Raw genomic sequence first — 16,518 nt, 5'->3', positions numbered from 1 at the left:
TCCAAACATTAAATGAATTTTTAAATGAATGTTATAGAACAATTTTACATAATAAATGCCACTTCTCTTGCCTATGTTTAATGTACTTGAAGATACACATTATAAAATAAATCAGATATGGAAGTTTTTATGCATTAATGCCAAAACATTTGCAGCCTATGACCAAATATCTAATTGATAATTTCAAAGCAATATATTATTTTTTTAAAATAATGCATTAAGCCTATTCTTTCTACTAAATACATATACACATACCTGAAGCAACTAAAATATTATTTTATTGACAATTATTCAAAAACAAATTAGTTATTTGGTTTTCTTTAAACAAAAATCATTTATATGTAGTAAGACACCTCCATAGTCCACAACATTTTTTAAAAAATCAAAAAAATTATAGTCAGTCGAACTCAAGTAGTGCATCACTGAAACTCAATATTTTATTACTAGTAAGCAAAAACACTTGTTATGTGATGTGGCTAGAACATCCAAGGCCTGCAAGTATAGTTAACTATAGTTCAGCAACATATGGAATACCACACATTGACCACTTCTGCCTAGATCATTGCATTTCCTGACATGTTATTGTATACTCCTCTTCATTTGCTCTATTTTGCTTGCTGTCATCTGAATGTCAGGTTTTATGGGAAGAGTACAGGAAGTGAGTTCCTCATTTTGTCATGTTCAACTTCATCCCAGAGAACTGTGAGACCCAGTTCTCAGATAATCAAAGTAGCATGATACTGTGAAGCTAAAAATGTCACTAGAACTATTATTAGATTCAGAAACAGTTGAATAAATACAAAGCATGTGTTGTGCACATGTTCAAGTGTGCACAACACATACTTACTTACAGAGTTCACACCAGCATATGTTAAAACTATTCAGTAATGAGAAAAGAAAATACACATGAATGTGAAACACCATTAAATATCACATTCTAGCAATCAATATGTTGTGCATAGCCATTGTCCAACTGCTGGAAGAATCAACTATGATCATAAGTAGTCAACTATAGAACTCAGTACTTCTCTTGACCCTTCAAAAATAACGACAGTATAGAAATTATTATTTATTATAGTTGCATTTATAAAAATGATAGGATAAATGCTAAGAATATTTGAGGTTGGCTATAATAATAGATCCCAGGTCAGGAAGGGTTTGCAAAACTTATTGCTAATCAATCATACAGATAAGAATACAATTTTCAGATGAGCCAATTTCATACTGCATGCCTTTTTCTTAAAACATTTATGCAAGAAGACATGATATTTGGGTCCAGGTCTCATATCAAGTTATGCCTCTGACTTGTAAACATTATGAAAGATAGTGAATTTCCAAACTAGAACATGCATAAATAAATACCCATATTCATATAGCCATAAATAAAATTCCCTTCTATAAATACCTTATGGCGATATTAAAAGCAGAAGAAAAGTCAAGAAGAATCCATTTAAGTACTCTCCTTGTTTACTGAAGTAAGCATGCTATTAAGGTAATAGCAATAAAAGTTACAAGTCTAAAAGTATAACTAGATATAGATTCAAGAGTCAAGTGTCCATTTGCCCTGTGTCTCTTTGTCTGAAAAATAAAGCTGTAATACTAGATGAAAAAAATAAAGTATTGCCATATGTCCAGTTAAGAGGGCAAGACGTGTCAGGAGATAGACGACAAATCTTTTCATTATCTGCAGATACAGATACACACAGATTATCAGAGTTGGAAGGACTTCATAGCTCATCTAGTCTAATGCCCTGCCCAAGCAGATTCTACACCATTTCTGACAGATGGCAGTCCAGTCTCTTCTTGAAAGCTTCTAGTGACGAAGCCCCCACAACTTCTGAAGGCAAGCTGTTCCATTGGTTGATTGCTCTCACTGTCAGAAAATTTCTCCTTATTTCCAGGTTGAATCTCTTCTTGTTCAGTTTCCATCCATTATTCCTTGTCTGGCCTTCAGGTGCTTTAGAAAATAGCTAGATCCTCCTGCTGTAAACGTATTCTTGGAATCTTTTGATTCCAGCAACTGCAGCCAGCACTTCCTTGTCTAGCTGGCTGTAGTTTCTTTCCGGTTTTGATAGAGTCTTGGAATAAAAGGCAATGGGGGCTTCTCTTCCATTCAGCATGCAATGACTTAGTATGGCCCCTATGCCAAAAGGTGAAGCGTCGCACGTCAATCTTAATGGTAGATTTTCATTATACTGTACAAGTACACTGTCTGATGTTAAAAGTCTTTTTATTTGGTTAAATGTGCTTGCTTCTTTTCGCCCCCATTTCCATTCTACTTTCTTATCGAGTAGCCAGTGCAGAGGTTCGGCAATCATTGCTTTCTGTGGCAGTAAAATATTATAAAAATTTAATAATCCCAGGAATGCTTGGAGATCCGTCTTATTGGTAGGGGTTGGGGCTTCTCGGATCGCTTTCAATTTGCCAATGGTGGAGTGTATTCCAGAACTATCAATCAAATATCCTAGGAACTCCACTTTTTCCACTGCCAGTTGACATTTATCCTTCTTTACTTTTAACTCCACCTCCTGGAAATGTCCTCAGTCTTTGTCGTAATTGATCCTTGTTAATGGCTGATATAAGGACATCGTCAAAATATGGAACTACCCCTTCGATACCCTGTAAGAGGCATTCCATGAGACTCTGGAACAGTCCCGGGGCCACGCTTACCCCAAACTGCAATCGTTGGCATTTGAATCTGATTGATGACACCGCCAGACATGTGCTTCCACCTGACCCCTGGGAGACCTTTGGATTGGATGATTTACATTGGACACTGGGAAGGGATGCTTTCTATCTGTAATTTTCACGCTCTTGTCTCAGATCCTGCTTTTCTTTGGTTGTGATCACTTCATTTTCCAGCCAAAGTACCTGCTTCTAAAATAATGGAGTCTGGGTTATTCTTTCTTGGACTTTGAAGGAAGCATTCCTGACAGCCCCTCTATGCATCACTATAGTTTGGGCCTCTGCTGTGGCATCAGCTGTTGATACGCTACCTTGATTCCCATCACAGCTAGATCTAGGGGTTCGAACCATTCTAAACCCAGCAGGCTAGGTCGGTCCCAGTCTACAATAGTTAGCGGTAGCTGTCCCTTGAATTGTTTAAAACTTACATTGATACAATTCCTAGCACTGGAATTCAGTTTCTTTGGTAGTTTTTTAGGGTCAGTCTCTGTGGCTTGAGTTTGCGGATTGTGATGTCCAGTACCAACTCTTTGATCATCGTCCAAGAGACCATGGAAAGGTAGGATCCTGAGTCGACCTCCATCTTACATGGTCTCCCTTCGATGTAAATAGTTGCCGCCATCTTCTTTGCTTTTCCCACTCTTGAATGCCCCAAAACTATTGTTTGGTATGTTTCCCCTCTCTCAGATTTGTTGTCATCTCTGCGGTGGCTTCTCCCAAACGGGTTCTTTCAGCCACTCTTCTGGAAACTCTTGGGATGCTGTGGGGGGCTGGATTATCTGGATTTGTGGGAAACAGGTTGGGATGCTCTGCAGACTCTTGCGATGTGCCCTTTTCTCTCATATCACTGGCAGATGGCATCTCGGAACCTGCATTCCATCCTGGGATGGTTTCCCTAGCATCCGGCACACCAGAACCCTTTTCTTTCCCTCTCTGGATATCTCCCTTTCCGGTATGAACAGAGTTGGTGGACTTCTTCCTCATCTCCATCCTCGGATTCTGTCTCTGCGTCCTTGTAGTGGACAGTGGCGGCTTCCCTTGCTTGCGGCAATTTATTCATTTTCCACATTGCTACTGCAGATTTTTGGGAAACCTCCGTCGCTTCTTCCATGGCTTCATGGAAAGTGATTCTGGGTTTCACTAGCAAACGGCTTTGTAGTGTTAGGTCACGAAGCCCCAGCACTAGATGGTCCATATTGGAGAACTCACATGCATTTGCGATCACTTGTAGGGTAGTGACAAATTTGCTGATTGACTCGCCTTCTCACTGGTCTCGCCGATAAAACTCGTGTCGCCGAATGAGTGATGATGCCTGTGGAGTGTAATGTGCCCTTAGGTTTCTCTCTAGTGCCCACCAGGTCATGGTTTTCAGCTCCGCCGGTGATGAAAGGGCTTTGGCCATTTTAAAAATGGCAGTGTGTGAGGAAGAGAGCCCTCTTTCTCTGCTCGGACAGGCTCAGAAGGTTGTTTGCTTCCAGGAACATATGGAAGCATTCCATGTAGGAATCCCAGTCTTCTCCCATAGGGTTGAAAGGAGCGGATGGAATAATCGAAGATAACTTGCGTTGGTCGATAGGTTTTGAGTCTGATGGCCAATGATTACCACGTGGAGTCTTTGTTCAGCGGTTGGTGTCCTATTTTCATCCAGATCCCACCTTCGTCACCAGTGTTGAATAGTGGGTGGAGATAGATGCAACAGGATACTCATAGTAGGTTTAGAACATTTATTTCAGCTCCAGTACAGCAATGCAAACTGAACCACGGCAGCTCCTTTTAAAGGGAGCTGTCCGTGGCTTCATCCACAGATGTGCGTTTATTTTTCCCACTCTGACTTTGGACCCAATGTTTGGTTCCTACGTCAGGCTATTCCAAATCTAACAATTTGGAGTGTATATTCATGTTACAAGTTACTCTTAAATATCCTTGGAATATGAAAGGAACTTTTAAGCCTAAACTTCTTTTAAAGTTATGATTGTTCTCCATAAAGTTTAGAAATTCCTTCCCTCTCTCACCTTCAATAAGAATTTTAAACACAAAACTCAACATTTATGAGACTAGTTACTTCTACTCTTCCTAATGACCTTGTTAGTGAATTACTAATTATGGGAGAAAGGTAACAGAAACTTTTGTTTTATTCCTGAAATTAGCATGTTCACTTGCATAATTAAACTTTATACTAAAGCAAATGTCATACTAGGAATTGCTCACACATGTCAAAATGGTACTTTTTAAAACAAGCAGAATAACATTCTTCAAAGATTTTAAAAAATTCTCAAGTGAGAGAAACAGTTTTTTTCTTGGTGTTGGTTTGATATTGGATTATATATTTTAAAATGAGAATAAACGATCACTGTACTGTCAGAATTCAAATATGAAAATGCTAAAGAAATCTGAAGTAATTTGCTTTGGATGGTTAACCACAAGACATTTATTACACAGAAATAAAAATGAAAGAGAAGTAGTTTGTTGAAAGTAAAATTTTCTGTCTCTCAGTAAATTTCTGAAATATTTTTATTTCCTCCTGTCACTAAACACCTGCCCCAGATTAATTTTTCCTTGAATTACTTCTCCCTCTCAATTCCTCATTCCCCATTCATTTATTTAAAACGAATACATGAGTAGAATTAATATATGGTGCACAATATGTATCCATCTTTAAAGATAACAATAAACAAAACACCAGAAGATCAATAAACAAGATCACCAGAAGAAGCAACAAACTAATTGTAACTAACAACAGGAGCTTTGTATGTTTTGTTCATAACCTATTATCTTCTAAGTCCAAGGATGGTTCTAAGATTGAATTTAGTTTTTAGTTTTTTGTTTATTTATATGCCGCCCTTCTCCGGAGACTCAGGGTGGCTTACAATGTGTTAAGCAATAGCCTTCATACTTTTGTATATTTATACAAAGTCAACTTATTGCCCCCACAATCCGGGTCCTCATTTTACCTACCTTAGAAAGGATGGAAGGCTGAGTCAACCTTGAGCCTGGTGAGATTTGAACTTGCAGTAATTGCAGGCAGCTGATGTTAATAACAGTGCTTTAGTCTGCTGCGCCACCAGGGCTCCTTGTTAATCTTGTAAATCTTACAATCTTGTAAAGATTGTAAATCTTTATTTCTCTTTCTTTTTTCATAGGCTTTTATGTGCATATTCTTTCTAGCCAGGTTTTACCTATGTAAACTTAGTTGTTCTTAGTTGTTCTTCAGCCCTAGTTTACATAGGTAAAACCTGGCTAGAAAGAATATGCACATAAAAGCCTATGAAAAAAGAAAAAAGATACATTATGCCTTTTACAGGGAGGATAATTGGGAAGTGGGTGTGGCCCACTGATGACGCCTTAAGAGGTAGAAATAGCTATCTGGGTCTCCCAGGAAGCAACACAGAGTTGCAGTTTGTCAGCAGAAAAAGGGCCCAAGAACTTGTGAATGAGATTTCACAGAACCTAGGGCTGAAGAACAACTAAGTTTACATAGGTAAAACCTGGCTAGAAAGAATATGCACATAAAAGCCTATGAAAAAAGAAAAAAGATACATTATGCCTTTTACAGGGAGGATAATTGGGAAGTGGGTGTGGCCCACTGATGACGCCTTAAGAGGTAGAAATAGATATCTGGGTCTCCCAGGAAGCAACACAGAGTTGCAGTTTGTCAGTAGAAAAAGGGCCCAAGAACTTGTGAATGAGATTTCACAGAACCTAGGGCTGAAGAACAACTAAGTTTACATAGGTAAAACCTGGCTAGAAAGAATATGCACATAAAAGCCTATGAAAAAAGAAAAAAGATATATATATATATATATATATATGTTAAGTTTTCATGGGTATATATGTGTGTACAGTTAATATCTACGGTTTCTTCCCGTGTAATTGTAAACATATCCTTAAAAGAGTAGTAGCGACATTTCAACGAAATCACATTCGTCATCTTCTGGCTGAAGTTCTCGGTTTGGTGCTTATGGGCAAACTGTGTGATCTTAACTGATGTTTTTCTATGAAAAGAGGCAAAGGTGTATTCTGATTGGTCGACAGTGTTGTTGTATTCTGATTGGCTGATGATGTAGCTGTATTTTGATTGGGTGGAAGCGCTGTTGCTTGGTTGAGGGTTAATGGATAAGTTATGCTGGAAATGGTGGCAACACAAGCATTATGATGAATCTTTGATCTATGGTTTATATTTTGCAAAATGTGTGCTGATGGTAAATGTTTCCAAGCAACTAAGTATTGGACTTTCCCTCTGTGGATCCTAGAATCAAGGATTTCCTTGATTTCAAAGTGTTGTTCACCTTCAATCATGATGGGAACAGGTGGTGTAGATGCAGGTGGACTGAGGGATGAGATTACTTCTTGTTTGAGTAAACTGATATGGAATACTGGGTGGTTCTGCCTGAGTGTCTTTGGAAGAAGTAGTTCAACTGCTACTGGACTGATGATTCTAGTAATGGGGAAAGGTCCAATGAACTTTGGCCCTAGTTTCTTTGATGGTTGTAATGATTTCAAGAATTTTGTAGATAAGTATACTCTGTCTCCAATATGAAAAGGTTTGGGTTCCATCCTTTTCTTGAATCTTAAAAGCTTCTCTAGCTTCCTGTAAGGCTAATCTAACCACTGGCCACGTGTTTTGCAAATTATCCATCCACTCCTTAAGTGAGGGGATGGTAGGTTCTTCTGTGGGTAGTTCAGGCATGGGGCTGAAATCCTGGCCTGTTACTACTCTAAAAGAGGTAAAACCAGTGCTTGAATGGACAGCATTATTAAACGCAACTTCAGCAAAAGGCAAAAGTTCAGTCCAGTTATCCTGTTGAAAATTAATGAAACATCTTAAATATTGTTCTAGTACCGAGTTCAAAATTTCAGAATTACCATTAGTACAAAGATGAAAAGATGTGCTCAACCCCTGGCCAGTACCAAGTAAGCCCAAAAACGCCCTCCAAAAGTTGGAGGTGAATTGAGCCCCTCTGTCGGAGATGATCCTTTGTGGAGCACCATGAAGTCGATAAATGTGTATTGGGAATAACTTTTAGCGGTTGGGATCTTTTGACAGGGTATAAAATGTGCCTGTTTTGAAAATAGGTCTGTCACAACCCAAATAACAGTATTTCCCTCACTGTTTGGCAATTCCAAGATGAAATCCATAGCGATCTCTCTCCAAGGCGCTGAAGGTTCAGCTACCTTCTGCCATAGACCTGAGGATTTCCCCTGGTGTCTTTTTGCTGCTGCACAAATGGGGCAGCTAGCTACATAGCTTTCTATGTCCTTTTTTAGTGAGGGCCACCAAAATTGTCTTTTAATCAGGTGTAAAGTTTTCACAAACCCAAAATGTCCAGCTAATTTGGAGTCATGGCACTGTACCATTAAGCATAGTCTTTGGCTTGCAGGGACATACAACTTCCCCCCCCCCACCCAAGCCAAGTCTTCTTTCATCAGACAGCTGGATTTGTTGTTCAAAAACCATTCATCAGTGGCCAATGCTTGTTTAAAATTTTGGGTGATGTCATTGTCCGTCACTGTTTCTTGGTTTTCCTTGGATCTGGTGACTACTTTAGTGGCTAGTTGATTGTTTTGTACTATAGGTTTGATTACTTCTGACTTTGCACTAATGTATTGCAGTTTTCTGGATAGTGCATCCGCCAGAAAGTTTTCCCCCCCGGGAGGTATTTTAGAGTAAAATCAAACCGTTTAAAGTACTGAGCCCATCATACATGTTTTGGGGAGAGTTTCCTTGGGGTCTTTAGGGCTTCTAGATTTTTATGATCTGTCCAGGCTTCAAAAGGGGTCTTACTACCTTCTAGGAAGTGCTGCCAGGTTAACAATGCCCAACGAACTGCATGCGCCTCTTTCTCCCAAATAGCCCACCTTTGCTCAGTCTCATTCAACTTTTTGGATGTGTAAGCGCAGGGTTGTAGTTGGTCTTGCTCATTCTTCTGAAGCAGGACCGCTCCTATTGCCACATCACTGGCATCTGCTTGTATGACAAATGGTTTTTCCGTGTCCGGGTGTTGTAGAATTGGTTCTGCCGAGAACAGCCGTTTAAGTTTTTCAAATGCTGCCTGGCATTCCATAGTCCAGTTCAATGGTTGCTTTGGTTTAGGGTTGTCCTCCCCCTTTGTTTTTAAGAGCTTGGTGATGGGGAGGGGAATCTGAGCGAACGCAGGGATAAACTGGCGGTAAAAGTTGTCAAACCCCAGGAAGCTCTGTAACTGTTTACGTGTGCGTGGAGGGTCCCAATCAAGTACAGCCTGCACTTTTAGAAGATCCATCTCAATCCCCTGGTGTGAAATGCGGTATCCCGAATAGTCAATCTTCTCTTCATCTTTTTAGCCACGCAAGGCCCAGAACCAACGGCCATTCCATGCCAGGTGCCACTATAAAGGTAAGCCTTTCCTCGTGGCTTCCGATGCCTATATGTAGAGGCACGGTGGCCAGAGAAGCTGGCTCCCCTCCTGCTATTGATCCATCTAGTTGGCAGAAAGCAATGGGGGTTTTCAGCTTTCTTATGTTAATCCGTAACTTCCCTACTAGGGTTGGGCTGATCAAACAACGGGTGCACCCTGAATCCACTAGGGTGGGGATACTTATCTCCCTGTCCTGGTTTGGGATAAATAGTCTTAAGGGGAGGGTAAGCGATTTAATTGGTTTGCTTACCAGTGGCTCATCATCTGGATCACTTCCGAACGAGTGTGATTCCTCCTGTTCAGATGCCAGGGTTTCTTCCCCAAAGAGGGGAGGGGATGGGCCTTCTACGGTCTCCCTGCTCCTCAGAGCAGTCTCCTTCCCACGCCAACCCGGTTTTTCAGGACCCTCCCCCAGTAGGTGGTTCCAGGTGGGTGTTTGCAAACGACACTCTGCAGCTTGGTTCCCTTCTTTTCCACACTTGAAACAGGCTGAAGATCTCAGGGAGAATGTGGTTTGTGGTTTGTGGGGCTCCTGCTTCCATTGGGGTGAGGATTTCTTCCATGCTCACCCCGCTCGATACTGGTTTCTGGCCATATCGATCTCAGCTTCTTCGGCCGTGACATACCATTCATGTAGGTCATTCGGTGCCCCTCGGGCCACGCAGGCATTGTATAGATCATCACTCAGTCTGTCCTTGAAACAGCTCACCAAAATATCTTCTGGCCAGTGCATATGACACGCGAGGTCCGGAATTCTTCAGTATACTCTGCTACTAGCCGTCGCCCCTGCCTCACCACCTTAATGCGGTCGCGTGCTTTGCGATCTGCCAGTGGGTCCTTGAACCGACGTCACAGGGCCATCATGAAATGGTCAAAATTCCACAGTTCTGGTGCGTTGGCGTTATGTAGGGTCACCATCAATCTGGCTGCGGTACCCTCTAGGGCTAGGGTCACAACTCGCACTCGGGAGCCTTGGGTTTGGAAATCACACCCATACTCTTGCATGTAGATGAGTACATGTGCCACATGGAATCCTAATTGTTGTGGATTCCTATCAAACTTCATCCCAAGGTGGGGGGGAGTTTCTCTTTCCAGTTAAGGAGCCTGGGTTGGTTGGGAATGGGCGCCGGTGTGCGTGCTGCCTGGGGGGGAGGGTTTGCTGGGTCTTCTCCCACTGCTGCTGCACCATCTGCTCGATAGGCAGGCTCCAGGAGGGGGGTGCCTCCCCTGGCATCATCCACGACTGCTGCCCTCTTTGGTTGTTGTCCTGGCTCCCTTTGGATGTTAAGGTTTTCCAAAGTCTCCATCACCAATTGGGTTATATGCCTTCTCAGATAGTCCTCCCTCAGGGGTGCTTTGGTCAGTCCCCCCTGGCCAGTAAGGGCTTCTAGTTCCAATTTCCACCCCAGTTTTTGGTTGCCACGGTTGAGGGTGACTCCTCTGGTTCTCTCATCCCAGCCATCTTTCTTCCCAATGCCAATTGACCAGCGGGGTTTTTCCGGATTCCCCAGGGTTACCTCATCCTCTCCAATGGGTTGCACGAGACAGGCATCTGACTGGGTGGTGGTTGCTGTCTCTCCCCAGCAATCGGTTTCTCCCAGCTCTCTGCTTTGTTCAGACATGGTTTGCAAGGTCCCCTCAGTAGAGCAAAGATTGCTTCTCTGGGTTGACCATTTTGCAGATTGTGCTTTCTGTAAGGATCGCCTCTCCTTCCAACTTAAGAAAGTACAAACTCTTGAAACATAGTTGTTCAAGGATTCTTTTATTAAGCAGAAGTGAAAACCATCCAGCTAAAGCACAATCTGAATGCCCTTAGGCAAAGCAGTAGGATTAAAGTGGTAGAGACCCCTCCCTTGAAGTCAGAATGCAGATTTCAGCCAATACACAAGTGTGAAGATGTTTTCTTTACTATTTCCTTTGAGAAAACCCGAACAAACATGCATTCCCACCACTACCCTTTAAAGTGAGACAACCCACATGGCTATCATTAAAATTCCTGCAGGTAAAGGGAATCTCAGGCTTCCTTGGCGCCAGAATATAGGTTGTAAAATATCTGATGACACAGGCCATGCTAGTAAATCGAATCCAAGTCCCCCCTTCCTCCACTTGAATGGCAACATGACTTTTAGGGATCTGACAGTCACCACCACACATCCACGCAAAAAGCAAACCCACACTGATGAGACACGACCACAAACCAGAAGCCAGACCACAGCTGCATCATTAGCCCCTTTAAACCCCTCCAATCCATACATGAAGCAAACTGACACACACCATGAAGAGGTGGCATGGCCACGAACACGAAGCCAAACAACAGCAACACAGCTCACCAGCTCAAATCCCCCTGCTACTCAGACTAACCCGAGCACAACCAAGCCCCCACCTAAACAGAACACACACCCAGCCAATCAGAGCACAGCCAAACCCCCAACCAATCAGAACACACCTCCACCCAATCAGAACACAGCCAAGCTCCCACCCAATCAGTTCACACCCTCACTGGCAGTTAAAAGGAAGAAACAGCTGCAAGCACACAGATTGCTGCTAGAAGCACAAAGCCGAAAACACCAGCCTGAAGATGACGAATGAGACTTCATCGAAACGTTGCCAAGAAACCTCCAATTTTACGCGGGAGAAAACCCGAATAACCAAAGACCTACATACAAACACCCACAAAAACCTCAGAAAACACACACACACACACACACACACATATCCTTTTCATAGGTTTTATGTGTGTTTTTCTTTTAGCCAGGTTTCTCCTACGTAACCAAGATTTTTCTTTCTACAGCCCTAGCTCAGTGGAGTCACATCCACTCGATTCTGGGCTTTTTTCGTTCTGGCAGCCAGCAGGCCCTATGCTGCCCTATGCTGCCTAGTGAGAGACTTATATAGATCTATTTCTGGTTCATTAGCCATCATCAGTAAGCCACACCCACATCTCATGTATCCTCCCTGTAAAGGTACAATATATATATATATATATATATATATATATATATATATATATATATATATATATATATATATATATATATATATATATATATGTAGGTCTTTGGTTATTCGGGTCTTTTCCCACGTAAAATTGGAAGTGTCTTGGCGACGTTTTGACGAAGTCTCATTCGTCATCTTCAGGCTGGTGTTCTCGGCTTCGTGCTTCCAGGAGCAATGTGAGATCGCAGCTGTCTCTTCCTTTTAACTGCTAGTGGAGGTGTGAGCTGATTGGGTGAGAACTTGGCTGTGTTCTGATTGGGTGGAGGTGTGTTCTGATTGGTTAGGGGCTTGGCTGTGCTCTGATTGGCTGGGGTTGTGTTCTGTTTGGGTGGGGGCTTGGTTGTGCTCAGCTTAGTCTGAGTTGCAGGGGGATTTGAGCTGGTGAGCTACATTGTTGTTGTTTGGCTTCGTGTTTGTGGCCGTGCGAGCTCTTCATGGTGGGTGTCAGTCTGCTTCATGTATGGATTGGAGGGGTTTAAAGTGGCTAATGATGCAGCTGCGGTCTGGCTTCTGGTCCTTGGTCAACTTCCTGGACAACTTCCTCACACATCTCAACAGCCTACACCCCAAAATACAGTTCACCATGGAAAACAGAAGTGAACAACCAACTTCCCTTCCTGGATGTCTTAGTCTACAGAAAATCCAATGGCTCCCTAGGACACACTATATACCAGAAGAAAACACACACAAACCGCTATCTGCATGCACTCTCACACCACCACCCTGCCCAGATCAACTCTGTAGCCAAGACACTCATTTCCAGAACAAAACGCTTAGCTGACGAACAACACCTAAAAACCGAACTACACACCCTCACTAACGTACTCACTAACTCACTAACGTACTCACATCCAATGGATTCCAAAGAAATAAGATCACCAACCTAATCACCAAAAGGCACAAAAAGTGCCTTTTATGTATGGGAGGAGGGCCTTGCCGTTTTCTTGTTCTCTGTCTTGGATTTTAGTGGGGGTTTCTTTTTGGATTAGGTTGGTGATCTTATTTCTTTGGAATCCATTGGATGTGAGTACGTTAGTGAGGGTGTGTAGTTCGGTTTTTAGGTGTTGTTCGTCAGCTAAGCGTTTTGTTCTGGAAATGAGTGTCTTGGCTACAGAGTTGATCTGGGCAGGGTGGTGGTGTGAGAGTGCGTGCAGATAGCGGTTTGTGTGTGTTTTCTTCTGGTATATAGTGTGTCCTAGGGAGCCATTGGATTTTCTGTAGACTAAGACATCCAGGAAGGGAAGTTGGTTGTTCACTTCTGTTTTCCATGGTGAACTGTATTTTGGGGTATAGGCTGTTGAGATGTGTGAGGAAGTTGTCCAGGAAGTTGACCAAGGACCAGAAGCCAGACCGCAGCTGCATCATTAGCCACTTTAAACCCCTCCAATCCATACATGAAGCAGACTGACACCCACCATGAAGAGCTCGCACGGCCACAAACACGAAGCCAAACAACAACAACGCAGCTCACCAGCTCAAATCCCCCTGCAACTCAGACTAAGCTGAGCATAACCAAGCCCCCACCCAAACAGAACACAACCCCAGCCAATCAGAGCACAGCCAAGCCCCTAACCAATCAGAACACACCTCCACCCAATCAGAACACAGCCAAGTTCCCACCCAATCAGCTCACACCTCCACTAGCAGTTAAAAGGAAGAGACAGCTGCGATCTCACATTGCTCCTGGAAGCACGAAGCCGAGAACACCAGCCTGAAGATGACGAATGAGACTTCGTCGAAACGTCGCCAAGACACTTCCAATTTTACGTGGGAGAAGACCCGAATAACCAAAGACCTACATACAAACACCCGCGAAAACCTGAGAAAACATATATATATATATATATATATATATATATATATATATATATATATATATATATATATATATATATATATATCCACAGCTTCTAAACTGAAAGTAGGGGCCCGATGATGACAAGTTATGAGAGCTTGTTGAAATGTTGCCAAAATAACTTTTAAAGTGTTGGTTAGGATTTTAGCCTAAGTTTTAAAAGACCTTACAAAGTGTTTTGTTAGGATTTTAGAGGATTTTGAGCTGGAATTTTAGCCAGGATTTCAAGATTTTAAGCTTTTTAACCAACAGACTTTTAATGATGCAGGAAAACACCAGAAATTTTAAACTTTTACATATGTATATATATTCATTTGGTTTCTCCGGTTTTTCTCCGTCTCCAGTTCTCTTTGTCCCGGGGGTCTTAACTGTCACTATTTCTCCTCCCATTCTGCTGTCTTACTCTCTGGGATCCTCCTTCACTTGCACTGACCTCTTTTTCTGTTTCGTGCTGCACTTCCCTCCTAATCCGTCGCTGCTTGTTGGACTTAATTTGTCCATCTCTTTTGCATCCTCTTCAATCCGCGCTTCTGATTCTCCATTTTTTCCAATTTCCTTCTTCTGGGTTCATTTCATCTGCCACTAGAAACTGTTTTTTTCACTCTTTGCTTCCTTTCTATATGGCTGCCAATGCTCCTAGTCCACCTTGCAGGCTGACTTCCTTTCCACCAGTTTTAAAGGGATTAGTCCTTTGTCCTCTCAGGTGAAAGCATATCAACTAGGGGCTTCAGAACTTCCCCTTTTATTTCCCAATCTCTATGGAATCAAGAGTGCCCTATAAGGGCTCCTGATACAGAGTTCTTTGGTTTTGGATACAGCATCCCGTTTTCTCACCCTCTTCACGATGATGTCACCATAACATTATCAGCAGCAAGGAAAACCAGCAAGGAAAACCAGTTGAAGATGTTTTATAGATGGCATTTACCACCGACAAGAATTGCAAAGATGTTCCAAAATAATGACCCAACATGTTGGAATTGTACGAAAACCCATGAAACCTATTACCATCTATGGTGGACACGCCCAGCGGGGAAAAAATTCTGGACAAATATAAAGAAATGGTTAGAAAAAATAATAGATCAACCAATAGAAAGAAAACCAGAAATGTTTCTACTAAGAATATTTATGAGAACATATACCAAAGAAATAAAATATCTGATTTTACACATCATAACAGTGGCTCGAATTACGTATGCACAAAAATGGAAACAGGAAGAAACACCAACAGATGAAGAAGTGATAAAAAAAGTTTTAGAATGTGCTGAGATGGACAAGTTAATAAAAAAAAAATTAAAGAAAAAAGAAGAGACAGATTACTATACAATTTGGAACAAATGGTATGAATGGCTTGAGGGCAGAAATAAAGAACAACACAAATAGGGGAGAAGATAAAATGTAAAATATGTATGTAACAAATATATATTTAAATATACATTGTAATCAATCAAAAAGGGGACAATGAAGAAAATGAAACAATATGAGAGACATGGAAGGGGGGGGGAGTCACAGTGGAAAGCAGACCATGAAGAAACACTTGTTAAAAAGAGGATATATTTATATGTTGTATGTTATGTGTTTGTCATAATGTGTAGTAATAAAACAATAAAACTTAAAAAAAAAAAGGAATTCCAAGAACTATTAGACAATTTGCTGTTGCAAACATACAATGAAGTACTAGAGAATACGAAGATACCAAAATCCTGGACAGAAGCTTTAACACTATACTGAAAAACTTCAGAACTATAGGCCAATCTTGCTGTTAAATGCCAATTATAAGATATTTATGGGCATAATAGCAGAGAGGATTAAAATTATACTAAATGAAATTATTAAATTATTAAATCAGACCAAAAAGGTTTTTTGCCCAACAGATACATCAAAAATAATATCAGAACTATTATAAATGTACTTGAATATTATGAAGCCCACCCAGACAAGCAAATAGCTCTGATATTCTTACATGCGCAGAAAGCTTTCAATAACTTGAATCGGGACTTTATGATTAACCAATTAATAGAAATGAATTGGGGGGGGAAATTTTATAGAAATGATCAGAGTGATTTATTCTACCCAGAGAGCAAAAATAATGATAAATGATGAATATATGGAAAGTTTTAATATAGAAAAAGGAGTATGACAGGGATGCACCTTGTCCCCCCTATTATTCATCCTATCCACAGAAATATTAATGTCACAAATTAGAGAAAATTTGGACATAAAAGGATTAAAAATTAAATCACAGGGATATAAAGTCCAAACATTTGCTGATGACCTGGTATTCATTATTGTGGAACCCTTAGAATCTGGACAATTACTATTTGAAGACATAATCCAATTTGGTAAAGTGGCAGGACTCAAAATAAACAAGGAGAAAACTAAAATGTTGACCAAAAACCTAACAAATAAACAGAATGAGAAATTAGAGGAGAAATTGGGGATTTTGAGAGTCAAAAAATTTAAATACTTAGGAATACAGATATCGGCAAAATGCACCACAATAAAAAAAGGTAATTATTACACACTGCTACAAAAAATTCAAAAAGATCTAGAAATTTGGTCCAAATTGCAAATATTGTTGATTGGTAG

General features: G+C 41.1%; 1 protein-coding gene across 1 annotated transcript in view; it reads right to left on the bottom strand.

The window, feature by feature from the left end:
- IL1RAPL1 (interleukin 1 receptor accessory protein like 1) overlaps positions 1-16,518 on the bottom strand; it is a 924,197-nt gene that overhangs the window by 90,029 nt on the left and 817,650 nt on the right. The gene's annotated exons all lie outside the window — the stretch shown is intronic.

This window comes from Pituophis catenifer, unplaced genomic scaffold (assembly GCF_029215685.1).
Source record: "Pituophis catenifer annectens isolate HBS135680 unplaced genomic scaffold, rPitCat1.0.hap2 SCAF_4, whole genome shotgun sequence".
NCBI classification, from domain to species: domain Eukaryota; kingdom Metazoa; phylum Chordata; class Lepidosauria; order Squamata; family Colubridae; genus Pituophis; species Pituophis catenifer.
This window is presented reverse-complemented; position numbering and strand designations above follow the sequence as displayed.